Genomic DNA, 26,613 nt, shown 5'->3' with positions numbered 1-26,613 from the left:
CCTTACTCTCACATGACATATTGCCACACACAATTCTTGTTTTCTTTTGTGTTCTTTACAAATAATGGAAGATACAGGCATACACTGAAACACTCCCAGATCCCAGCAGCATTTTTCTCCAAATACCTTTTCAGTGCAATATTATAAAATTCAATGTAAGGTTTACATATTTTAATAATTGCTTTACACAAGGGACTGACTAAACTAAAAAAACCTGCTTTACTGAATGTCATATGACGTGTTAGATTATACCCTTCAAGATACTATAAAGCAGCTAACCTGTCTGCTATACTAACCTATTTGTTGTTTTTTGTGGAGCTTTTCTTTTCAGCGTCATTTAAACATCTGTCAACTGAGAATCACAAAACATCAGGTATGTGTGAAATAGAGGTTTATAAAAAAGGGTACATAAATATATCATAGAAAGTATAAATGGCATTTGATGATAATCTTTAACATAGAAATAGTTTGCAGTTGTAAATGTAGTGGTTAGACATGTTATTTAAGTTAATTTTATGTTTTTGTTAACTGGTATTCCACCGGAAGCGTGAAAATATTCAGGAGAGTATCATAAAATAGTACACTTTTACAAATGTTAATGTATGGTTGAATTAAGAAACTTGTATTGACAAGCAGTTATTGTTCTTTTAAAAGAGGTCTGGATTTATTGAATTATGACATATGATAGCACTCATTGTTTTCACAGTTTCAGAATGATAGTTGTTACTGATCATAAAAGATTAAAAATGTTTAAAATTCCATTGCCTTTGTAACCCAATTAATGATCAAAAGCACATGCCATGTGTGTCACTAGGAGGAAGTTAACTGTTTCAGCTTCTACATACATGTGCGGACATTACATAATGCTGACAAGAGATCTAAGTGACCCTTACAAATGAGCTGAATGGATAATGTAAAAACCAGGGAGCTGACATTCAGCTTGGCAACTATAATGTCTTTGTGCTTCATAACAATTTCTTTGTCTATAACAAAAAAAATGCGTTCCCTATCTCCATGTTTCTATGAATAGGTTTGTCTGTCATAGGCAAACACTGAGAATAGCCAAATAGAGTGAAGCAAATGACCACTAGATATGGAGACTACAAAATTTCCTTAAAATATAGGCAAAGTTAAGCTCCTGTTTTAAATCATCTAATATAATGTCACGCTCTGTGTTTTTAAACATTTCCTTTCCCGTTGACGATAGAAAATATGTTGATGTTTCTACTACACAATTATTAATTAACTGTCTGCTGTTTATATATTATGCTTCTTCCCTAGTACCTGAATGTTCTGTAAAGTTAGAAAACATCAAGTTGAAAACATCTATTGAAAACAGTTATCAAACAATAAAAATATGCATTTCACCATTCCATGTATTTATTTAAAAAAATAATTTTGAAAGTAAAATTAATGTCTGAATGTTTTCACCATCTGTCAATTAAATTTGCTTGAATTCTGTTATTTGTTCATTTGTTCTTGAATACAACAGTGCATTTTGTTTCTGTAGAGCTCAGAATAACACCAATGTGAAGTCAAGAATGCACAACAGAAACGTTAGCCAATTTTCTACAAATGTCATGTTTATTCCTTGCTCTGGTTTCTTTCAAATTATCCCAGATTTAGTTTTCCAGCTATGAACATATTATTTCAACACCATGTTCAGTTGTATGCCAACTCCAGGTGCATTACAGTGTGAAAACTTAACATTAACATATACACTGTGTCCAACAATCTCTTGCACAGTTTTTTTAAATTATTTAATAATTAATTATTTAATTTACAACTTTTAAAGACGCACTGTTGTTAAACACTTTTGGTCACTCTTTAATGCGTACATTCATAGAAACTTAAAAAAATATCCCTGTCAAACAACTCAGCATATAACAGTGGAATTAGGGATTTAATAATTGTATTAACCTAAATTTCTGTTTTGTACTGCTTGTTCCTGAAACAATATTATTTTTTAAATGTTTTACAATTTCTTTCTATGAATAAGGAAAACACACAATCCACCTGTTTCTTAAGAAATGCAAGTTGTGTCTCTTTGAAACAAAAGTAAACAGCATGAGAACCAGGGTGGGTTGCTGATACAACACCTACTTATAATATTGCACATTTATGATCACGGGACAGAATACAATACTCATGCCCATTTATAGATGACGTGATTCAGCAATCGCTATACAGCGTCTGTGGGTGCACTTGCTTATCAGAAATAGAGGGTGTTTGCATTCATGTGCCAAATAAGTAGCGTTGTACGTATGATACAGTTTAAGGGTAGCACATACTCTGATTGCCTCGAGTCAGCAAAGGTTCCCTGTTACTCACAAAGCCATTTTAGGCAGTAACACAGACTGCATCTCCATCAACTGGGACCCAGGACTGGAAATGAGGACATCCAGTTAACTGAAATGGGTTGCAGAGAAGGGATGAATTTGCCATTTATGGAAAAGATTAAGGAATGAAGATATCCATGTGTGACAACAGTGGAAGTGAGGATGCAAAGCTAAGCATGAGAAGTATTTGACAACGTGTGTGCATGCAGGGGGAGGGGGGCTCTGAGGATAGCATGCAGGACAGGTACTGTGTGCTTGGTCTGCACATACACCTGCATATCTTCACACGTCATGTTCCAGACAGGTTACTTGACTATAGCTACTGCAGTCACTGTCCCTCAGTTTCAGTCTCACATTCAATAACTATTCATCAGGCACTGGCCAATGGGAAGCTAATAGTCCCCCCCCCCCCCCCAACATTGAAATGGAAGTCTGCACGGTCTGGTTATTGGCTAGGCATGTAATAGTCTGCAGACTGATTTCCTGGTATTTACAAATGAAATCTACCACATTTTCCTCGTATTCTGACATTTATGAAGGGTTCTTAATACAATAATCAAACCATATCTAAACTCAAACGATGCCACTATATCAAAATAAAATGTACTAAAACACTGCATAAATTAAAAAAATGGAGACTGTGGACCACAACCAGCTTTGTGATGCACATCAAGAGCCTTCAGTTTCAGCTTGGTTTTAAAATCTCTGAACTAGTGTCAAATATGGTCTTAAAAGAATTTGCAAAAGAAAAAAAAAAAAACAAATTCACCATTAGTTTAAAATATAAAGTTTATTACAAAACCACTTTAATGACCTTTTGTAACACTAAAATAACATTTTGGGTAGCAGAGCACATTTATTTACTTATTTAACATTTATTTAGTGGGAAAGTCCGCCTTGGAACAAAGCCAATTTTCACTGGTGACGCGGGGAGAAACGATCCAGACGCATGTCTGAAACATTAACCTCATTTGTAAATTTGTTTAGGAAAGATCGTACTTTACAACTTTCAAAGATTTGAGAGATAATGGTTATCTCTGGTGTTGTAAGAACTGCCTCATACTCACACAAAATATTCTCCTTCTTGTTATGTTCTGAAAGATCGATGGTATAAGTGTAAGCAGAAGAGATGTTGCATTCTCAGCAGTAACCCCATCCTATGAGCATAAACCTGCACACCTCCCAGTACGTTGGAAGAGGGTCATAGGTTCATAGATTAGTACAAGGCTAACTGCCCTTGTGGGCCATTTTAAGTCTGTCTAGTTACCCCATGTATAAAACAGATATATACTTCAGTTACGTTGTAAAGAGCTTGCGACAGTGTCATGCCTTTCTAGCTGAATAATGAGAGCCATATCATCTGGGTTAAAAAGGGTGAAGGTTAATTATGACTAGCTGGCATTTATTCTTCATGTTAGAATGCCTGCCCTCTTGTATAAACAGCGACATATGGTGGGATTGATTAACATTCTTTAAAGCATGGGAAAATGCATCCGGTTAACAAAATCCTTGCATTATCACATATGGCACCTGCGTATCACAACAAAACATTGGCGTCCCATCACAGCTGAGAAAATGGTGCCATAGACAATACATTCAGGGCCTATAATCATCTTGGAATGAAATGTGCGACTAGCCAGAGTGCTTTGTCTCTGATGGGATTCACTTCTATCCTCAGGGAGTACAAACTGATAATTTCAAATATGAAGGCAAAAAAAAAAAAAAGAATGAAAGAAAGAAAGAATAAAGAGACACGATAAAAAAGAAGTAAAGGTATACCTGATAAATACCAGAAGCCTCAGTAATAAATGAATGATTACAAGCTTTTATCTGCTTGAAGGATGTGGTAAATGTACCATTGCTGAATTATGGTTTAAAGATTCAGACTCATTATGACAAATCTCAGGAGATACCTCGTTTCATTGTTGTAGATCCAGTGGGAAGGTGGTGTCTTCAGTGCCTGGTAAAAGAACTCCTAAAAGCCAAGTCAGTAAATTAACCCAGGGTAGAGATAATTTATACAATAATAAATATGGATGGCAGTGACTACACTACTGGAATCAAACGTACACTGAATAAGTCTACTATAGAACGTGAGGATTTCCTTAATAAATCCAAAGATTCAAGAGTCAGTGAAAATACAATCCTTATAAGGGGTTTACCTACCAAAACTTGATGTTATAAAATAATTATCACTTAATAAATATGTTCCAATTTTAATTAGTCACATTAATCTAAGCAGACTGTAACAAGTAATACAAAGTCTAGCTATGGATGGCAGTATCTTAAATGAATACTACCACACCTAGAATTTTCATGCTTATAACCTCTGCAACTAATGCAGATTGTGATACCATCAAATTAAACCCAAAAGTAAAATTGATCTCATTTGTAAAAGATGCCCCAGGCTTTACCAGTGGGAACTAAAATGGAACAAACAGCACACCTGTGAAGACAGACTTAGGATACTCTGAGACTTCTCAGAATACTGTCAGTAAGAGTTACAATTTTATTAACATCTGGATTAATGAGCACATACTGGTGAAACAAAAATATATGTGCAAATTCAGCATACAACCATCAGGCAATAGCCGTCAGTCTTTTAATCCCTGTATTATAATGCACATTGACTGAATTATTTATATATTTGTTGGCACTGTCTTCTGATCTGTACTGAAACTGTTTTTTCCCACCCTATTCCTGTAGTGTTCTTAAAGTTGTAAAACTGGTCTAACAGCTTTTGTGTTATCTGATTGTTTCAAGACTTGCTGGTATAAAAATAGTCCCTCTTTGTAAATTCCTGCACACCATTGATAGAATATCCTTGTGTTGTGACTGAGAGTGCTTCTCAAACAATCTGGAAATATAGAGCTGATAAGTATATTTTTTGGCAATTTTTAACTGTTCAGAGTTATGCACTGTCTTACTTTTTGCTTGACTGAATTGTTTATATATTTGGTGACATTGTCTTCTGATCTGTTCTAAAACTAGTGTTTTCCCACCCTTCCACGCTATTCCTGTTCTGTACTTAAAGTTGGTGGCTTTTGCAGTTGCCAGCCCCTACTGTAAATTTGATCTGGGACACTCCTCCCAGTCCCATCTCTTTAGCTCATTCTACCAAATACAGAGATAATTTGGGAAGACCAAACCCCTTAGTCCCTTAACCTTGAATTATCTTCTGTTCCTGCTCACTCCCTTTTTACTTTATTAAAAAAAAAAAAAAAAAAAAAACACTTCATTCCGCTGCTTATATTTTTCTAATTTGTGTTTCTTTCTACTACTCTGTTACTTCATCTTGCTTTGCATTTTTTGCTACTTGCTTGCTGCCTGTTCTCTAAAGTGTTCAAATGCATCTTTTCTGTTGCATTTATTACTTCTTGTTTATAGCCTGTCTAAATTGTTAAGTGTTATTCTAAGCTCTTAGTTTTGGTTTAAGCACTTGGGCTTTAGGACCACCCTTAGCTCTCACTGGCCTTTCTCCCTCAGATTCGGACAAATATATGATGGATTTTCTACAGTTTCTCCTGCCAATCTGGTTCATATCATATGGGCATCCTGAGACAGTGCAGCAACTGCCTCATGTACACAACAACCATCTACTACTACCACCTAGGAAGACAATCTGTGAGAGATGCAATTACATTAGGAACCTAGAGTCCAAGCTCTCTCCCCTTCAAGCCAGTGTATCTGGTAATGAAAAGGCTGTCAACACAATCACTACACCTCAAACACCACCTGTACCTACAGAACACACATGCGGAGGTCCTCCACATAAACATAACCAAACAAAGCAAAGAAACATGCGATCTTCACAGCCCTCCACACCACATATCATGCATAGTCCACATACCTGTGCCGCACAACCACTAAGGATTCACCATAAACCCAACATATTAGTCAAAGGAGACTCCATTGTGAGACACAGAGATGTACCTCTCACCAGGATGGATAAGGGGAAATTCACGGTTAGTTGTCTGTCAGATGCCAGAATCTGCCATATCACACATGCACTCAAATCTCTCAACAAAAGGTACTGCTATGACTCTGTCATAGTCCATGTTGGCATGGATGACTTGAAATGTACCTCTCTGGACTTAATGAAGAGACATGACTGAGCTCGCTGATGGTGTCCCAGGCAAGTATGTCCCTAGCCTAAAGCAGCATTCTACCGTCTACTAGAATGATATCCCAATGCAAACAGAAAATGACTGACTTTACAATTGGCTTAGTTTCCTGTGTCATTCCAGGGGGATCCAGTACCTGACAGCCTGGGAAGATATGATTGACAGACCATGATGCTTTGCCAGAAATGGCCTGCATCTGTCTCACCTGGGCTTCTGGCTTCTCGCAAAGACTCTTGCCTGCCCTATAGTGCCTTTTTTTAGGAAAAGTGACAAGGTTAAAACTACTAACATAAAAATTTCAACAAAACACCAATTAAAGGTCATACTACTAAATGCTAGGAGTCTAAACATGAATCTGCACTCATTGCAAGCATTCCTAACCCTGGAGAATGCTGACATCTGTGCAGTCACAGAGACCTGGCTTAAGGCTGCGGAGAGCACCACAGCCTTACCTGGTTACTCATCCTTTCATACATTCAGACCCCAAGCTGTGGGCAGTAAAGCCAAAGGAGGTGGAGTTTCAATATATATTAAAGACATACACACCTCCAGACTGGTCAAACAGTATGATGCACAGGAGACACTCCAGGTATAGTTAACCATTGACAAGACCCTAATTCAAATCATAGCCAGCTACCTGCCTCCAAATCTGACTCAAGATGCGTAATCCACCTATTTGGACCTGTTTGAATCTATCAAGATTCAACCCTTTACCCTGATCCTGGGTGACTTTAACTTTCCAAACATAGATTGAAAGAACTACTCATGCCGGAACACAAATGGCCAGAGATTCCTTGATTTTGTCAATGCAAATGCCTTGGAATAGCTAGTCAATACCCCCACCACCAGTTATAATATCTTGGACTTGGTATTAACCAACATAAGTAACCATTGCAGCATCCCTATAGTATCATCCTCCCTGGTAAGATTCGACCACAAAGTGGTCACTTTCGAAATCACCATCTCCCCCAACTCCCCCTCTAGCCAGGATTAGACATAAAATCTTCTCCAAAGCTGACTACAGCCTCCTGAGGGATGGTATAAACAGCTTCACAGACCTCTTCCCCTTTGTAGGAATTGGCAACAATATCCAAAATTACACCAAAGCACTATACGAGCATTTATATTGTTGCATGGAATCAGGAATACCCAAAAAGACTAAGTCATCCTCCATAAGAAAGAGTAAACCCGTCTGGTGGACATCTGCAATAAATAAACTCTATAACAAAAGGAAACAATTGCTGTCTAAAACCAAGAAGGAGCAGGTTCCCAATTGGAAGCAATGTCTCCTTAGCCTGAACAAACAAATAAGAGCACTAGTGAAATGCTCCAAAGCAAACTTTGAGTCCAAATTGGCCACATCTACTAGAGATAATCATCTGGAGCATTTCTCCCCGGGCCTCCACTGAAAACAGGCTCTGTGGAAACTAGTCAGACATTCCCGGTCAACAAATGCAAAATAAAATAAATAAATAAGGCCTTCTTCACATATATCTGCAACCACAAAGGAAGCACCCAGATCTGTTCACAACTGGTGGTCAATGACACCACATATACAAATGCTGTAGATATAGCAAACTTGCTGGCTGACAGATTCAGCGGAAACTTTACCCCTCTTCCCCCCAACAGTAAATCAGGACATCCCCAGTACTTGCTCCCTAACCCTTATATCTAGGCACCCGATAACATCCCAGGTTGCATCCTGCATGAACTCAGGTAGGAACTTGCAGCAACATTAGGCACCCTATTCAACCAAAGCCTGAGTACTGGCTTCATCCCAGCTGAATAGAGGACAGCCACTGTCATCCCTTTACACAAAGGTGGAGCGTCCAACAATCTAGGAACCCATCAGCCTAACTATCCTAATCTGCAAGGCCATGGAGCGGATTATCATTGGCATCATTAACAAGGACATTGGCAACCTCCAAACACTTGATCCTACACAGTTTGGCTTCATCAAGGGGAGGTCATGTCTGCTAAATTTGGTCGACTCCTTCGAGACAGTCACCAAAGCCATGGACAAGAAGAAGACAGTGCACACCACCTACCTTGACCTGGCCAAAGCTTTGACACTATTCCCTACTCAGGCATAATAGATAAACTCTCTCAACTAGGCATCAATCCATATGTTACCAGATGGGTAGGAAACTGTCTCACTGATAGGGGAAGCCACCTCAAGCAGTAGACCCATAACAAGTGGATTACCCCAGGGTTCAGTCTTGGGGCCTCTTATTTGGGATATGCTTTTCTGAGGTGCAGACCAAAACCAGTGGTCTATGGCTGACCAGGTTTGCAAATGACTGCAAGCTCGGTGCTGTCATCAGTTCTCCTAGTGATGTGGACTTCCTCTAAAAGAGTCTCACTCAGACAAATGACTGGTGCCAGAAACATGGCTTCAAGCTGAATACCAAGAAATGCGTCATCATTCCCCTTTGGGGAGGAGAGTGACGTCCCCAAAAATTATCACATTAATAACAATGTCCTAAGCACTCAGTCAGTCGGGAGGGATTTGGGCACCCAGGTTGATAGCAGCCTGACTTTTGACCATCATGTTGCTTCTGTGGTACAGAAAGCCTTCTACATGGCCCACCTCATAAGTAAGGGTATCTCATCCAGGGACAAGGGGGGTCATAACATAGTATTCTTCACTTATAAGCCCATTATTGAGTACAATGCACCTTTCTGCATGTACCTCGCAAGGAACATGCAGCAACTGGAGAGACCATAGAGGTTCCTCACCAGGAGAATCCAGGGCCTCAAACATCTACCATACACAGATAGGCTAAAAGTCCTATCTTCTACTCAGTTTCATACAGAATCCTCAGAGGTGACCTCTGTCTGGCATACAAAATGATCATGGACTCCACCTTGATGGGAATGCTGCATATCCACAAGTCAAGCTCCACTCGAGTAACCCACATGCATGGCCTCAACCCAGTCTGTGACATCAACAACACTTGTTGGCGGGACAGATTTGTGTCCCAGAGGCTCCCTCATCTATGGAATAGACTCCCTCTCCACATCAAGCAGAGTACCTCTTTACCCCTTTTTAAGCATAACCTAGATAAGTGGATGGGAAACAGAAAATATAGCCCTGGGATTCCACCCATGTATCTGCCTGACAGGGGCATTGGGTGCGGATTTGTCTAAACATGGGCTAAACTCTTGGCTAGGCTTATAAGGGCCTCAGGGCCAATAGCCTAGTAACCTCCTGTGATCCTGTGATTACACACCACAGCCATCAGTTAGGTAAAAACAAAGTGTTACTACCCTCTCCTCCTCCCACAAAACACAAATACATGCGAGAGATGCAACTATACGGCCAAACTGGAGGCTGAGCTCTCTCAACATAGGACTGGCAAGACTAGTCAGGAGGAGAAGGTTACCACACACACTATAGACCCAGTCTCACATAGTACCATTACAACCTCAAATCATACACATAAACACACAAAGACATACTCGGAGGCTCTGATCAAAAATCTACCAAAACAGCAGAGGCCACCAAAGCAGACACCCAAACAACCACCACCTCAGAACACAACACCTGCAACACATAGACCTCACAGTCAGAGTGTCAAACAGTCACAGCCCTTAAGGCCAAACACAATGCCAGACACACTAGTCATTGGTGACTCCATAGTCAGACACACTGACGACGCTCACCAGACTGAGTAAGGAGAAGGTCACAGTAAGCTGCCTGTCAGGCGCTAGAATCTGCCACATAACGCAAGCACTCAGGTCTCTTAACAGCAGGTACAAATATGACTCAGTCATTGTCCACGCTGGTGTAAACGACCTGAGACGTACCTCCTTGGACTACATGAAAAGAGACATTGAGGAGCTCTCTGATTATGTAGCCCAGGCAGGTATGACCCTGACCTTGAGCAGTATCCTACCTTCACCAAGAATGATGCCACAATACAGAGATAAGATGATCAGCTTTAACAATTGGCTTAAACACTGGTGTCATTCAAAGGGGATCCAGTATCTGTCTGCCTGGGATGACATGCTGGACAAGCCACGCTGCTTCGCAAGGGATGGCTTGCACCTGTCACCCTGGGATTCGGATATTGGCAAAGGCTCTTGCCACCCCAAAGTGCCTTACTAGGCAAGGCTCAAATTCTAAACCTACCACCCTAGAACACAAAAAAGGAAAAAAACTAAGGGTAATGCTGCTCTATGCCAGAAGTCTAAATCTCAAAATGCACGCACTCGAGGCCCTTCTCAGTATGGAGAACATCGATGTCTGTGCTGTGACAGAAACCTGGTTCAAGGCTCCTGAGAGCACCCCAGCGCTATCAGGTTTTACCTCATATCATGCGTTCCGACCCCAAAATCCGGACAATACCAAGAAAGGAGGGGGGGGTATCCATATTCATCAAGGACACCCACACCTCAAGACTGGTGGCAACGCACGATGCATCGGAGACCATCCAGGTGCAATTAACCATAGGCAAGACTGCTCTGCAAATTGTAGCATGTTACAGGCCACCCTCACAAACTCAGGAACCTCACATGGCCTTCCTGAAAACACTAGAGGGGATAAATGTATCACCAAACACCATCATACTAGGTGACTTCAATTACCCTAATATAGACTGGGAACACTACTCAAGCCCAAACACCCTAGCCCAAAAGTTCCTGGAATTCATAAACTCAAATGCCATGGAACAACTAGTCACCATCCCCACAAGAGGAGATAACATACTTGATCTCATCATCACGAACATGGGAGCACAATGTTCAACACCGGAAGTATACCCCTCACTGGTGAGATCAGATCACAAACTAATCTCGCTGGAGGTCCTCATCCCACCCCCACCTGAAATAAAAAAGACCACAGTAAAGAACTTCTCAAAAGCCGACTTCACACTTCTAAAGACTAGTGTGGTCTCCTTTAAGGCCCCCAAGCCAGCGGAAAACAGTACTCAAGCCACTGAATCACTTACAAATGCCTTCTACCAGCACCTGCAGGACTGCATGGATAAGGCAATCCCAAGCAAAACAAAGACTCTTTGTACCAAAGGCAAGCGTCCAGTCTGGTGGACCCCAGTCATAAACAAACTTTACAACAAAAGGAGGAAGCTACTACAAGATAGAGCAAAATCCTTAAAAGGTAAGACACCCTTGATCACTATAAGTAAAAAACTAAGAGCTCTCATAAAATCATCCAAAGCAAATTTCGAGAGAAAAATAGCTAAAGACTCAAAAGACAATCATAAGGCCTTCTTTAGCTATGTTAGAAACCTAGGAGGAAACTCCCAGATATGCTCAGAACTAGTTCAAAATGATGTGAAGATTACTGATCCTACAGACATTGCCAACATACTGGCTGACAGGTTCAGTGCAAACTCCCCTCCCCCAAAAGGAGAGATATCTATACCAAATGATTGCAGCCCCCAAACATCTCCAGCGCCCAAGTGAGAACTGCTCTCTCCAAAGCAAAAACACAGCATCCATGGGACCTGATGGTGTCCCCGGCTGTGTGCTCCACGAACTCAATGAGGAATTAAACCCACAGCTAGGACAGCTGTTTAATCAAAGTCTTACCTCTGGATACGCACTCCAGGAGTGGCGCACTGCAACTGTGGTCCCACTTCACAAAGGCGGTGCCTCCACCGACCCTGGAAATTACCAGCCCATTAGCTTGACAAGCCTTATCTGCAAAGCCATGGAGAGGATCATAATGGACCTCATAAATAAAGACATAGGGAATTTGCAGACTTTGGATCCAACCCAGTTTGGCTTTGTCAAAGGCAGATCATGCCTTTTAAACTTGGTTGACTTTTGAAACAGTCACCAAAGCCATTGATGAGGGAAAGGCAGTCCATACAGCCTACCTCGATCTGGCTAAGGCCTTCGATACAATACCCCACTCGGGTATCATTGAAAAACTCATCAGCTTAAATGTAAACCCATACATCACAAGATGGGTTGCAAACTGGCTGAGTGACAGAACCCACAGGGTCAGAGTTGCTGGCGCCATGTCAGACTCAAAGCCTGTCACAAGTGGTGCCCCACAGGGCTCAGTCCTGGGCCCACTCTTGTTTGGCATCTACTTTTCTGAAGTACAAGCAAACACAGGAGGGTTATGGCTGACAAAGTTTGCAGATGACTGCAAACTGGGCGCCATAGTAGAAAACACATCTGACACAGATATCCTTCAGAAGGGTCTCACAGAAACGGATAACTGGTGCCAGAGCCACGGCCTAAAGTTAAATGCCAAAAAATGCATAGTCATACCCTTCGGGAAAAACAAGGTTACCCTAGCTACCAAATAGGTGGCAATCCACTGAGCACAGAAGAAGTTATCAGGGACCTGGGGACCCAGGTTGATAGTAGTCTGTCATTCGACACCCATGTAGCTAAAGTAGTTAGGAAGACCTTCTACATTGCCCACCTTATCATGAAGGGATTCTCATCTAGATCAAGGGAGGTCATAGTCTCCCTTTACTCATCACTCATCAGACCAAAGATTGAGTACAATGCCCCATTCGGAATGTATCTGACCCGACACTTGCAGCAGCTGGAGAGGCCACAAAAGTTCCTCACCAAAAGGATAAAGGGTCTCAAAAATCTGTCCTATGCTGCCCGACTGAAAGAACTCCAGCTCTATTCAGTCGCCACCGCTTGCTCAGAGGTGACCTTTGCCTAACATACAAGGCCATGTCAAACCCAGATTTGATGAATATGCTTCACCTCAAAAAACCTAGATCCATCAGAGCCACAAGGGCGGGAGACTTAAACCTCGACACGGCTATTAATAGGACGTGCTGGAGGGATAGATTCATCACCCAAAGACTCCCTATGCTGTGGAACAAAATCCCGGTACATGTGAGGCAGAGCACCTCGCTGGCCTTGTTCAAGAGAAATCTTGACCAATGGATGGGAGATCGCAGATATACCCCAGGGATTACCTCAGTGTCACTGCTCGACAGAGGCACAGCAAAATAATGGGTATAGTTCCCCATACTAAAGGGGTGGCGTAAGCCACAAAACGATGGGCTAGGCTTGTAAATGCCCTTGGGCAGATAGCCTAGTATGAACCTATGAACCTATGAACCTATGAACAAACTTTAGATAATGCAATTTTCAGATTTATTTACTTTGCCAAACCTTCAGAACATCGTTGTCTGTCTTGTTTGTGTCTTTCGGCTTTTCCCGGTTAGGGGTCGCCATAGCGGAACTCCGGTCCGCTAATGATTGGTAGTTGATTTTTATGTACTGAGTTACCAGCCATGATGCACAACCTTCAATGAAGGAATGCCCATTAGCGCATGCCTCCACGCAGAAGACGCTCTAGCTGAGAATCGAACCGGACAGCGCCTTACTGTGAGGTGACAATGCTACCGCAGCACCACCACCGTGGATAACATCGTTGTCTGTCTATACAAACAAAATAAAAACTGGTTACAGATTACAACAAAAGCTACCTACTTATCTAACACATGTGCTTCTAAATTATTTTGACAGCTAATGCTCTCCGCTGTTAAAAAAAATTGCAAAGTTATACATATTTGCTCTATAACAAAATCAGTTTTATACTGATGAGTTGTCAGTCTACATTTGCTTCCTGTGAAAAATAATTTATCAGATTAGCCCTCGTCTTCTGGAATATACTGCCACAAGAAATTGCTGCAATAGGCTTTTTTTTTTTTTTTTTTTTTTTTTTTTTTTTTTTTTTTTTACTAAAGTAAATTAACATGTCTTATTGTACAAGTGAATACTACAGTGTGTTTCAGAGATAAGGGCTCAAATGCACTCAACTAACAGCAGCTAGTATTAATTCATCCGATAGGAGATGACAGAGAAGTTTTGTTCTTGATAACAAAAAAAAAAACTGCTGTACCAACTACTGTGAATAACAAATAGTGTGACTTTTGCTGCTCCATTATGGTTTTCTTCACTTTATTGTAGTATATTTATATAATGTAGGCTCCGTGACATATGTAGTTTAATTTTCCTTATCATTGTATTCCACATTCTGCTATACAGTCGTTAACATTGTTATACGGTGTTCTGTTTGCTCTCATCTGCTACTTATTGTTTTTGTTCTGAGGCCAAGATAATGGTTGCCAAATCGTCTTGTAAGAGGCTACCTACTTGGTTAACAAACAAATAATATAATACAAAACAATATAAATAATATAATATAATATAATATAATGCAATATAAATAATATAATATAATACAAAACAATATAAATAATATAATATATAATATAATGCAATATAAATAATATAATATAATACAAAACAATATAAATAATATAATATAATATATAATATAATGCAATATAAATAATATAATATAATACAAAACAATATAAATAATATAATATATAATATAATGCAATATAAATAATATAATATAATACAAAATAATATAAATAATATAATATAATATATAATATAATGCAATATAAATAATATAATATAATACAAAACAATATAAATAATATAATATAATATATAATATAATATAATGCAATATAAATAATATAATATAATACAAAACAATATAAATAATATAATATATAATATAATGCAATATAAATAATATAATATAATATATAATATAATGCAATATAAATAATATAATATAATACAAAACAATATAAATAATATAATATAATATATAATATAATGCAATATAAATAATATAATATAATACAAAACAATATAAATAATATAATATATAATATAGTATAATATATAATATAATATAATACAATATAAATAATATAATATAATAGCAATTGGCCCTTGCCCTTTCAGCTCTAATTACCCAATAGAAATTGTACATAGAGCCTTGATGACCCCTCCCCCCCCACACACACACACACACACACAGACACAAACACACACGCACACACACACACACTCACATAAACTGATATCCCCTGAGACTTGTGCATATTCGGCTACAATACACGACTTGAAAACACACAAACCCAGTAAACAACAGAAAAGCGAGCTGGAACACAATGAGAGCAGGCTAAAAACTGAAAATATTTAATAAAATCCAAGTAAAAGTAAGTGCTTTCGGCAGAAACAGTATTCGGCCTTCATCAGACAAACATAAATCATTCAAATGGCACCTATTTTAAATAAGTTACAAATGATTTAACAAATCAAGAGCAAGTGCATTTTTCAATTAAGAAAAAAACATGGAAACCTTAAAACAGCAATATACTTTACATTGTTAAATACTAGTCATTGTTTTGTAGTAAACATAAAAAACACAGCAAATGAAGTTCGCTAAATGTAATAACCTTCATGCAGTACATGCAAATAGATTGTGCTGTGCTTAGAAATTAATATCTATGTGTTACCAGCAGCCTAGTTAAAAGAAAAAAATATGTATATATATGTATATATACAAATAAAATATTTATCTCATTGAACAAAATTAAATTGAATAAATCAAGAAATAAAATTACTCTCTATACAAAATTAGGACAATTCATTATTGTACTAATAAATAAATAAATAAATAAATAAATAGTTACATCAGTGAAGCTTAAGCTAATAGAAAACTCCAGTAGATAATTCAACTGCACACAGGGACAGGGAATAACTGGAATGTCACCACATGTGCTGTACCCAAAACTAAGGGACAATACAAACAACTCTAATAGTCACAAGGCAAGAGGTAATAGTAAATGTAGGCATAAGCACCAGCGATAGTTAAAAGGGGTTACCTTTTATAAGAGAGCCATCTCAAAACACACTTAATGGAAAGGGCGTCATTAATACCAGGAGTAATGTGTGCTCTTGTACGAATCTGCCATAATAGTTCATCTATTTCGAGACGAATTTGCCAAGGACCACCTCTGATGTCTGGGATAATCTGCTATAAAATAATAAAACTAAAACGATGGTCGTTGTTTTCCATAATATGCCTAGCTAGGGCATTAGTATGGTCTTGCTTGGCAGTGGCGTAAATATGTTCGTATATTCTAGTTTTAAACTTGCGTTCCGTTTTCCCAATATAGAACGCATTACAAAAATTACACAATGCTGCATAAATGACCAATTTAGTTTCACAATTATAGTGGTCCTTAACTTTATATTCCTTACCATTAATAGAAAAATCTGTTGCCACCTTAATGTGTCTACATTGGGCACAAAAGCCACATTTAAACATCCCTGATGGTCGATTTGATGCCCTTTTTGACTTGTTCTTCTCCAAAATTATTTTTAAATTATAGCCTATCCTATAAGTGATTTTAGGCCTATCACCTAATACATTAAGAAGTTCCTTCATTTTTTATTATGTCCCAGTTTTTATTAATGATCCCCTTGATTAATTGATATTCTAAGGAGAAGGTATACAAAAAACTAGTACAGTACATGTTGCCACTCTGCTTATTTGTCCTAAAATTTGGACTAATAGTAGAAATAACTTCTTCGTGGTTATTAGGGTTATTAGTGTTATGATGACCAGTTAGAAGGGGAAAAAAATACCCTTCCTCACGTTTACGTGATACCTCCGTAATAATACTAGTTAACAAGTTGATTGGGTACCCCCTAGATTCAAACATACTCATTAACTTGTTACATTCACTGTTAAAATCCATATCATCTGTTACCATACGTGCTGCCCTGACAATCTGACCTTTTACCACAGATCTTTTTTGGTGGTATGGGTGGTTACTAGAGAAGTGCAACAAAGAGTTAGAATATGTGGGTTTTCTGTAGATGACACTTTTAAACCTATGATTAATTATGTCCTTAATAAGGAGAATGTCCAAATAGTTAATCTCGGTGTCATCAACTGTGTAAGTGAATTCTAAAAAGTCAGTCATACTAGTAATCCTTTCCAGAAAGGAAGGTATGAGATCTTTGTTTCCTTCCCAAATACAAAATATGTCATCCTGGTACCTAGTGTACCAGGTGACATATTGTTGGAATAAGTCATCTTTAAATAGAAGTGTGGACTCCCAATTCGCCATTACAGCATTAGCAAATGTACCGCCACAAGGCGAACCCATGGCCACCCCTGAGGTTTGCAGATGAAAGTTGTTCTCAAAAGTAAAGTAGTTATTCGTTAAAACTATCTCAAGGAGGGTTAAAGTGACATAAATAATGTCATCTTTAACTTTTTTTTTTCGGCTACAAAGTAAAGTGCAGTTTGTGAAAATTCTCCAAAATGTTAAGACCAAAAGAAGAATATGGTGGAAATCTCCCCAGTGTTTATTGCTGCAGTTCTATTTGAATACGGAAAACTGAAACTGAAGATGTGATACATAGTAATAGTGAGATCATTCGGTGCCAGGTTTAAACGACAGTGTTCTTACAGGAAGCAATAAATACAGCAGACCATATCCAGAATTACTGAGCTGTTGCAGTACTTAATAGGCCAGGTTTAAAAATCACCTCAAAAGTTCACTAACAGTGTGCAAGTTTAATATATAAGTAGTACGGAAATACATGGTTTCAGAGGACAATTTGTCTGCAACAAGTCCTGTATGTTGAGAGATCCAGGGTTTATGATGATGAGGAGGGGCAGTGCTGAATGTTTTTGGTGTGGGTGTCAAGTGAGCTAAAAACCACGCCAGCACCTCCGTTGTGGTAAGATCACACTACGCAATTAATTCTGAGACTTGTTTGTGTGGGTTACATTTCTCTCACTTCTCCAGGTTAACATTTACATAAATTGTGATAAGCAAAATGCTGTGCATTATTAAAAATAAAGCCTTTGGCAAAACATGGCATGTTGTTAGAAGTTACAGATAGTCCTATACATTGCAAGGTAAATATTAACTAAATGATCCTAGTAAGCAAGATGGAGGGCATAGCCCTACATTAGCATGTGAGACATGTCACAGGATCATAGTTACTTAATTAAGGGGCTCCGTTTTTGCACTTTTTTGCGAATGTAAGATGTGCATACATGGAGAGAAAATTCCAAAGTCAGCCTAAGTACATTGAAGGAGAAGAGTCACAGATTCGAGTTTGGTGCACTAAGAGCATGTATGTGGCTAAAGGAGAAAAGGTACCTGGAGAAAGGAAAAGTCAGAATCAAGTATTAACCAGCAAGGAGAGCTGTGTGTGTGTGTGTGTGTGTGTGTGTGTGTGTGTGTGTGTGTGTGTGTGTGTGTGTGTGTGTGTGTGTGTGTGTGTGTGTGTGTGTGTGTGTGTGTGTGTGTGTGTGTGTGTGTGTGTGTGTGTGTGTGTGTGTGTGTGTGTGTGTGTGTGTGTGTGTGTGTGTGTGTAAAAGGTCATGCCAGACTCCACACTTTATAAACTGATGTTTTAAATTTCAAAAGACAAGAGACCTTAACATTGCTGCTATCACCAGTGGTCATTAACTTCACTGATATGCTTTGGTCATAGTGGTCTCTTCTAATTTGGTTCAGCTTCTGGAAGAAAGCCTCACTACCAAGTGGAGTGTCAAGTCTGACTTTATTCCTTTCTGCCGTAATGAATTAAATAGACTTCAATGTCTCATGTTGCAACAAGTCAGCTTTAAGATATAGCAATTTGGAAATTCCACAGACAAGCCAAAAGCAGTCTTTATTCATATCAATGGAATATTTTCTGTCCCGGGATTCAATAAGCTTAAAACTTTGTGCAAGAACAGTGTAGCTGCTCTTGCACGGAGTCTGGCCACTGAGCGATTCAGTAACTCTTAAATTGCCATGCACGAGCCCGCCTACACTGCTCTTGCACAGAAACCTGTATAGAATGCTAATTACCTCATTTGCTGGTCAAAACCATGCAAATGAGGTGAATTAGCAATTCAGGAAGCAGTCAGGTATCCCTGCAAGAACAGTGTTAGTTGCAGAAATGTATTCTGTTACTGACCGTGTACATTTCTGCAAAAATCAAAACTGAGGCATGACAGCTCAAATAAAAGCATGTATTATAATCTGTAGACATGCCAATGGCCAAATATATGACCATTGGCATGGAAAAGTGTTTTAATTTTATAACATATACGTTTTTTTTTGGCCGATCTCGGCTGTTAAAAAATAGGGCAGCGGTGCGCAAATGGGAAGGTGCCGAAAATAAAAAAAAATGTGAAAAGTAAATTTTAAGGGAAAATCTGCATTTTGCCATTATAGTGTATGGCATGCATAATGAAAACAATACCAGGGAACAGTGGTTGTCAAGGGGAAAGGGTTCGTCTTAGTGCAGTAACTATGGACTAAGGCAGTGGGGTATGGAACGAGGGGAAATTTAGTGCAGTGGGGTATGGAAATGAGAGGAAATTTACTGAATCACAAAATATTCTAAGTTCACACACTGCACCTAACCGTGTAGGTGCCAGAACACGATTGTGAAGGCTGGAGGAGTGGCTAACATGAAAAGGGTGTGTGTCATGCTTGCTGTAAGCACATTGGAGCTCCACAGTCCGTGTTTGCACATAGCTTAGCAAAGCTAAGCAAGGAGGTGTGTCTCAGGCTGTACAGCTTTGTTTACATTGCCTAAACGGGTGTGCGCCGCGCACACCGGGTCTTAAACAAACAAAAAAAAAACAGGAAATGGCAGCACTGTGTACATGTTAGCAAGGGGGTGTGTCTGAGGCTGTATAGCCATGTTTACCTTGCCTAAAGGGGTGTGCGTGGTGCGCACCAGGACGTAAACAAAAAAATAAAACAAAACAAAAAAAAACAGGAAGCGGCAACACTATTTACATTTGGGCAATGTGTTTGCACAGGGCGCCTCTGGGCTTAAAATGGGAGAAAACGGCAAGTGGAACAAGAACAAAAAAAGGGAAATAGCAGAATACAGTCAGTTAAATGCTAGTAATAAAGCTGGCAGGTGGAATGTATCACACTCAGCCAATCACGCAGGCAACATCTGCAGCACAAGTCTGTTTTTTCCCACAAACTCTGCACCAATGGTGTACACACATGGGGACATTTTAACTGACAAAACTGACAAAAAAATGTTAGGGGCTGCTGTCACTTTGATCTATCAGTATGTGCTAAAGGCTGAGGGTGGTGAGGAGGATAATGCTGACAACCGCCCCAGACTGAGGAGGAGGTGAAGAGTGTTCAGACCCAGGGTAACCTACCAGAGGCTACATGATCTGGAGATAGTAGAATGCTGCAGGGTGGACAGGGACATACTTCAGCAAATTATCAAGCTGAACACACACACACACACACACACACACACACACACATAGAGGTGAGGTGCCTCAAAGGCATTACACAGACCTCACATGAGCCAACTAGGGACAGTCACGACACACAGTCAGACAATAACATACATACTTTGGACAGACCCTCAGCATTATGCAGTGCAGCCTTTCCACATACTGTTACTACTAATATACACCAGTGGGATTCGTGAATCGTGTTAGCAGGTGATGGACCTTCTCCTAGCACACACTGCACCCATGTAAACATTATTGCTGTTCACCTGTATAGCACTGTGGCAACTTCTACAGAACATACCTCCCAACTGTACAGAGTTTTGATGATTGTCTAGATGTCAGGCTCATATTTTTGCTCTGTTCCCCATAACTCCTGTGATTGTCTGATATATTACAGGGATGATCTGTGGAATGGTGCCACTAATTAATGTCATAATTTGAGGGGCAGACTGCATAACCTGCAGTACATGTATGTTAAAATAAAAGCAGTTACTCAAGCAACTTCCCAAGCTTACACTGGATATAGTAAGTTTACACACCCCTGTTAACATGTCAGGATTTTGTGATATATCACATGAGATCTCAGAAATCAGGTCATAACATTTCATATGACATACAACCTGTGCAATCCAACTGAAGAACATACACATCAGTTACGGGTAACATCTGGTAACTGAAATAGGTACAACAGGCTAGATGTATGAGTGTGCCCACCCTTAAAGTAATACTCTGTTAAAGCATCTTTTTATTTAATCACAGCATTCAGTCCCCTTGAGAAGGTGTCTATCAGCATGGCACATCTTGACTTGCCAGTGTTTGTACACTCTCTCTTGCAAAACACCTCCAACCCTGTCAGATTGCAAGGGCATCTCCTGTGCACTGCCCTTTTCAGGTCACCCTGCATATTTTCTATTGGATGTAGGTGTGGGCTCTGGCTGGGCCAGTGTAGAATGTTGCATGTGTTCTGGTGAATCCATCTTTTTGTTGATTTGGATGTATGGTTTGGGCCATTGTGTGGAAAGGTGGAATTCATCTCCATCTACAGCTATGTGGCAGACACCAGAAGGATTGGAGCCACAAAGGACTGGTGTCGGGACCTGTTCATAATCCCCTCCAAGTTGGCTACAGCTCCAGTTCCAGCTTGTGAACAGCAACCCCAAAGCAGGACAATGCCATCACCATGCTTCACCATGGGAGTGGTGGTGGTGTTGTGATGTGCAGTGGTGATATTGAGCCATACAAACCTGTCAGAATTGTGACAAAGAGTTCAACCTTGGACCCATATGACCATAACACATTTTCCCACTTGCTTTTTGGAAACCTGATGTATTGTTTTTAGACTTCCTCCAGGCCTGGATATTGTTTGGTGTGAGGAACTGCTGCCGTCTTCAACCCTACCCTATAGGCAAGACATATGGAGACCATGGAAGATTGTTGTCACATGTAGTACACACCCAGTACTTGCTGGAGATCCTTGCTTACAGATTACAGCAAAAGCTACCTACTTATCCAACACATGTGCTTCTAATATATTTGGACAGCTAATGCTCTCCCCTGTTAAAAAAAATTGCAAAGTTATACATATTTGCTCTACAACAAAATTGGTTTTATACTGATTAGTTGTCAGTCTACATTTGCTTCCTGTGGAAAATAATTTATCAGATTAGCCCTTGTCTCCTGGAATTCACTACCACAGGAAATTGCTGCAATAGGCTTTTTTTTTTTACTTTTTACTAAAATAAATTAAAATCTCTTATTGTACAAGTGAGTACTACAGTGTGTTTCAGAGATAAGGGCTCAGATGCACTCAAGTAATAGCAGCTATTATTAATTCATCCAACAGGAGATGACTGAGAAATTTTGTTCTTGACTAAAAAGAAACACTGCTGTACTACTGTGAATAACAAACAGTGTGACTTTTGCTGCTCCATTATGGTTTTCTTCACTTTATTGTAGTATATTTATATAATGTAGGCTCTGTGACATATGTAGTTTAATTTTCCTTATCATTGTATTCCACATTCTGCTATACAGTCATTAACATTGTTATACGGTGTTCTGTTTGCTCTCATCTGCTACTTATTGTTTTTGTTCTGAGGCCAAGATAATGGTTGCCAAATCGTCTTGTAAGAGGCTACCTACTTGGTTAACAAACAAATAATATAATACAAAACAATATAAATAATATAATATAATATAATATAATGCAATATAAATAATATAATATAATACAAAACAATATAAATAATATAATATATAATATAATGCAATATAAATAATATAATATAATACAAAACAATATAAATAATATAATATAATATATAATATAATGCAATATAAATAATATAATATAATACAAAACAATATAAATAATATAATATATAATATAATGCAATATAAATAATATAATATAATACAAAATAATATAAATAATATAATATAATATATAATATAATGCAATATAAATAATATAATATAATACAAAACAATATAAAGAATATAATATAATATATAATATAATATAATGCAATATAAATAATATAATATAATACAAAACAATATAAATAATATAATATATAATATAATGCAATATAAATAATATAATATAATATAATATAATACAAAACAATATAAATAATATAATATAAGATATAATATAATGCAATATAAATAATATAATACAAAACAATATAAATAATATAATATAAGATATAATATAATGCAATATAAATAATATAATACAAAACAATATAAATAATATAATATAATACAAAACAATATAAATAATATAATATAATATATAATATAATTCAATATAAATAATATAATATAATACAAAACAATATAAATAATATAATATAATATAATATAATAGCAATTAGCCCTTGCCCTTTCAGCCCTAATTACCCAATAGAAATTGTACATAGAGCCTTGATGACCCCTCCCCACACACACACACACACACACACACACACACACACACACACACACACGCACACACGCACACACACACACACACACACACACACACACACACTCACAGAAACTGATATCCCCTGAGATTTGTGCATATTCGGCTACAAAGTAAAGTGCAATTTGTGAAAATTCTCCAAAATGTTAAGACCAAAAGAAGAATATGGTGGAAATCTCCCCAGTGTTTATTGCTGCAGTTCTATTTGAATATGGGAAACTGAAACTGAAGATGTGATACATAGTAATAGTGAGATCACTCGGTGCCAGGTTTAAACGACAGTGTTCTTACAGGAAGCAATAAATACAGCAGACCATATTCAGAATTACTGAGCTGTTGCAGTACTTAATAGGCCAGGTTTAAAAATCACCTCAAAAGTTCACTAACAGTGTGCAAGTTTAATATATAAGTAGTACGGAAATAAATGGTTTCAGAGGACAATTTGTCTGCAACAAGTCCTGTATGTTGAGAGATCCAGGGTTTATGATGATGAGGAGGGGCAGTGCTGAATGTTTTTGGTGTGGGTGTCAAGTGAGCTAAACCACGCCAGCACCTCCGTTGTGGTATGATCACACTACGCAATTAATTCTGAGAATTGTTTGTGTGGATTACATTTCTCTCACTTCTCCAGGCTAACATTTACATAAATTGTGATAAGCAAAATGCCGTGCATTATTAAAAATAAAGCTTTTGGCAAAAACATGGCATGTTGTTAGAAGTTACAGATATTCCTATACATTGCAAGGTAAATATTAACTAAATGATCCTAGTAAGCAAGATGAAGGGCATAGCCCTACATTAGCATGTGGGACATGTCACGGGATCATAGTTACTTAATTAAGGGGCTCCGTTTTTGCACTTTTTTCAAATGTAAGATGCGCATACGTGGAGAGAAAATTCCAGAGTCAGCCTAAGTACATTGAAGGAGAGGAGTCACAGATTTGAGTTTGGTGCACTGAGAGCATGTATGTGGCTAAAGGAGAAAAGGTACCTGGAGAAAGGAAAAATCAGAATCAAGTTTTAGCAAGGACAGCTCTGTGTGTGTGTGTGTGTGTGTGTGTGTGTGTGTGTGTGTGTGTGTGTGTGTGTGTGTGTGTGTGTGTGTGTGTGTGTGTGTGTGTGTGTGTGTGTGTGTGTGTCTGTGTGTGTGATGCCAGAGTCCATACTGAAGAAACTGATGTTTTAAATGCCAAAAGACAAGAGACCATAGCTTTGCTGCTATCACCAGTGGTCATTAACATCACTGATATGCTTTGGTCATAGTGGTCTCATCTGATTTGGTTCAGCTTCTGGAAGAAAGCCTCACTACCAAGTGAAGTGTCAAGTCTGACTTTATTCCTCTCTGCCATAATGAATTAAATAGATTTCAATGTCTCATGTTCCAACAATTCAGCTTTAAGATATAGCAATTTGGAAATTCCACAGACAAGCCAAAAGCAGTCTTTATTCAAATCAATGGAATATTTTCTGTCCCGGGATTCAATAAGCTTAAAACTTCATGCGAGAACAGTGCAGCTGCTCTTGCATGGAGTCTAGCCGCTGAGCCATTCAGTAACTCCTAAATTGCTGTGCACGAGCCCGCCTACACTGTTCTTGCATGGAAACCCATGAACAATGCTAATTTCCTCATTTGCTGGTTAAAACCATGCAAATCAGTTGAACTAGCAATTCAGAAAGCAGTCAGGTATCCATGCAAGAACAGTATTAGTTGCAGAAATGTATTCTGTTACTGACCATGTACATTTCTGCAAATATCAAAACTGAGGCATGACAGCTCAAACAAAAGGATGTATTATAATCTGTAGGCATGCCAATGGCCAAATATATGACCATTGGCATAGAAAAGTGTTTTAATTTTATAAAATATAAGGTTTTTTTTGGTCGATCTTGGCTGTTAAAGCACAGGGCAGTGGTGCCCAAATGGGAAGGTGCCAAAAATCAAAATAAAATGTGAAAAGTCAATTTCAAGGGAAATCTGCATTTTGCCATTATAGTGTATGGCATGCATAACTGTGGTGGTGGTGCTGCAGTAGCATTGTCGCCTCACAGTAAGATGTTGTCCTGTTCAATTCTCAGCTAGAGCGTCTTCTGTGTGGAGACATGTGTGAATGGGCGTACCTTCGTTGAAGGTTGTGCATCAGGGCCGGCAATTTGGCACGTAAAAATCTACTGCCAATCATTAGCGGACCGGAGTTCCGCTGTGGCGCCCCCTAACCGGGAAAAGCCAAAAGACACAACAGCAACAAAAGTGTATGGCATGCATAATCAAAAACAATTCCAGGGAACAGTGGTTGTCAAGGGGAAAGGGTCCATGTTAGTGCAGTAACTATGGCCTAAGGCAGTGCGGTATGGAAATGAGGGGAAATTTACTGCAGTGGAGTATGGAAATGAGGGGAAATTTACTGAATCACAAAATATTCTAAGTCCACACACTGCACCTAACCGTGTAGGTGCTAGAACACAATCATGTAGGCTGGAGGAGTGGCTAACATGAAAAGGGGGTGTGTCATGCTTGCTGTAAGCACATTGGTGGACCGTGGCCTGTGTTTGCACATAGCTAAGCAAAGCTAAGCAAGGGGTGTGTCTCAGGATGTACAGCTTTATTTACATTGCCTAAACGGGTGTGCGCCGTGCACACCGGGTCTTAAATAAACAAACAAAAAAAGAAAACAGGAAATGGCAGCACTGTGTACATGTTAGCAAGGGCGTGTGTCTGAGGCTGTATAATAATGTTTACCTTGCCTAAAGGGTGTGCGCAGTGCAACCCAGGACTTAAACAAAAAAACAAAAACAAAAAAAAACAGGAAATGGCAACACTATTTACATTTGGGCAATGTGTTTGCACAGGGCGCCTCTGGGCTTAAAATGGGAGAAAATGGCAAGTGGAACAAAAACAAAAAAAAGGGAAATAGAATACAGCCGGTTAAATGCAAGTAATATAGCTGGCAGGTGGAATGTATCATACTCGGCCAATCACACAGGCAACATCTGCAGCACAACAGTATAAACTGTGCAAACACCTTTCAGTCTGTTTTTTTCCCACAAACTCTGCACCAAAGGTGT

General features: G+C 38.8%; 1 protein-coding gene across 1 annotated transcript in view; it reads left to right on the top strand.

Moving 5' to 3' along the window:
• Nucleotides 1-225: 225 nt before the first annotated feature.
• Nucleotides 226-26,613, top strand: part of LOC122794686 (lipopolysaccharide-induced tumor necrosis factor-alpha factor homolog) — a 135,656-nt gene continuing 109,268 nt past the window's right edge. The window contains exon 1 of the mRNA XM_044063315.1: nt 226-373. The gene's annotated coding sequence lies outside the window, so the exon portion shown is untranslated. The remainder of the gene's footprint in view (nt 374-26,613) is intronic.

The sequence above is a fragment of the Protopterus annectens genome, chromosome 2.part1, assembly GCF_019279795.1.
Source record: "Protopterus annectens isolate FY-2018-M chromosome 2.part1, PAN1.0, whole genome shotgun sequence".
Taxonomy (NCBI): domain Eukaryota; kingdom Metazoa; phylum Chordata; order Ceratodontiformes; family Protopteridae; genus Protopterus; species Protopterus annectens.
This window is presented reverse-complemented; position numbering and strand designations above follow the sequence as displayed.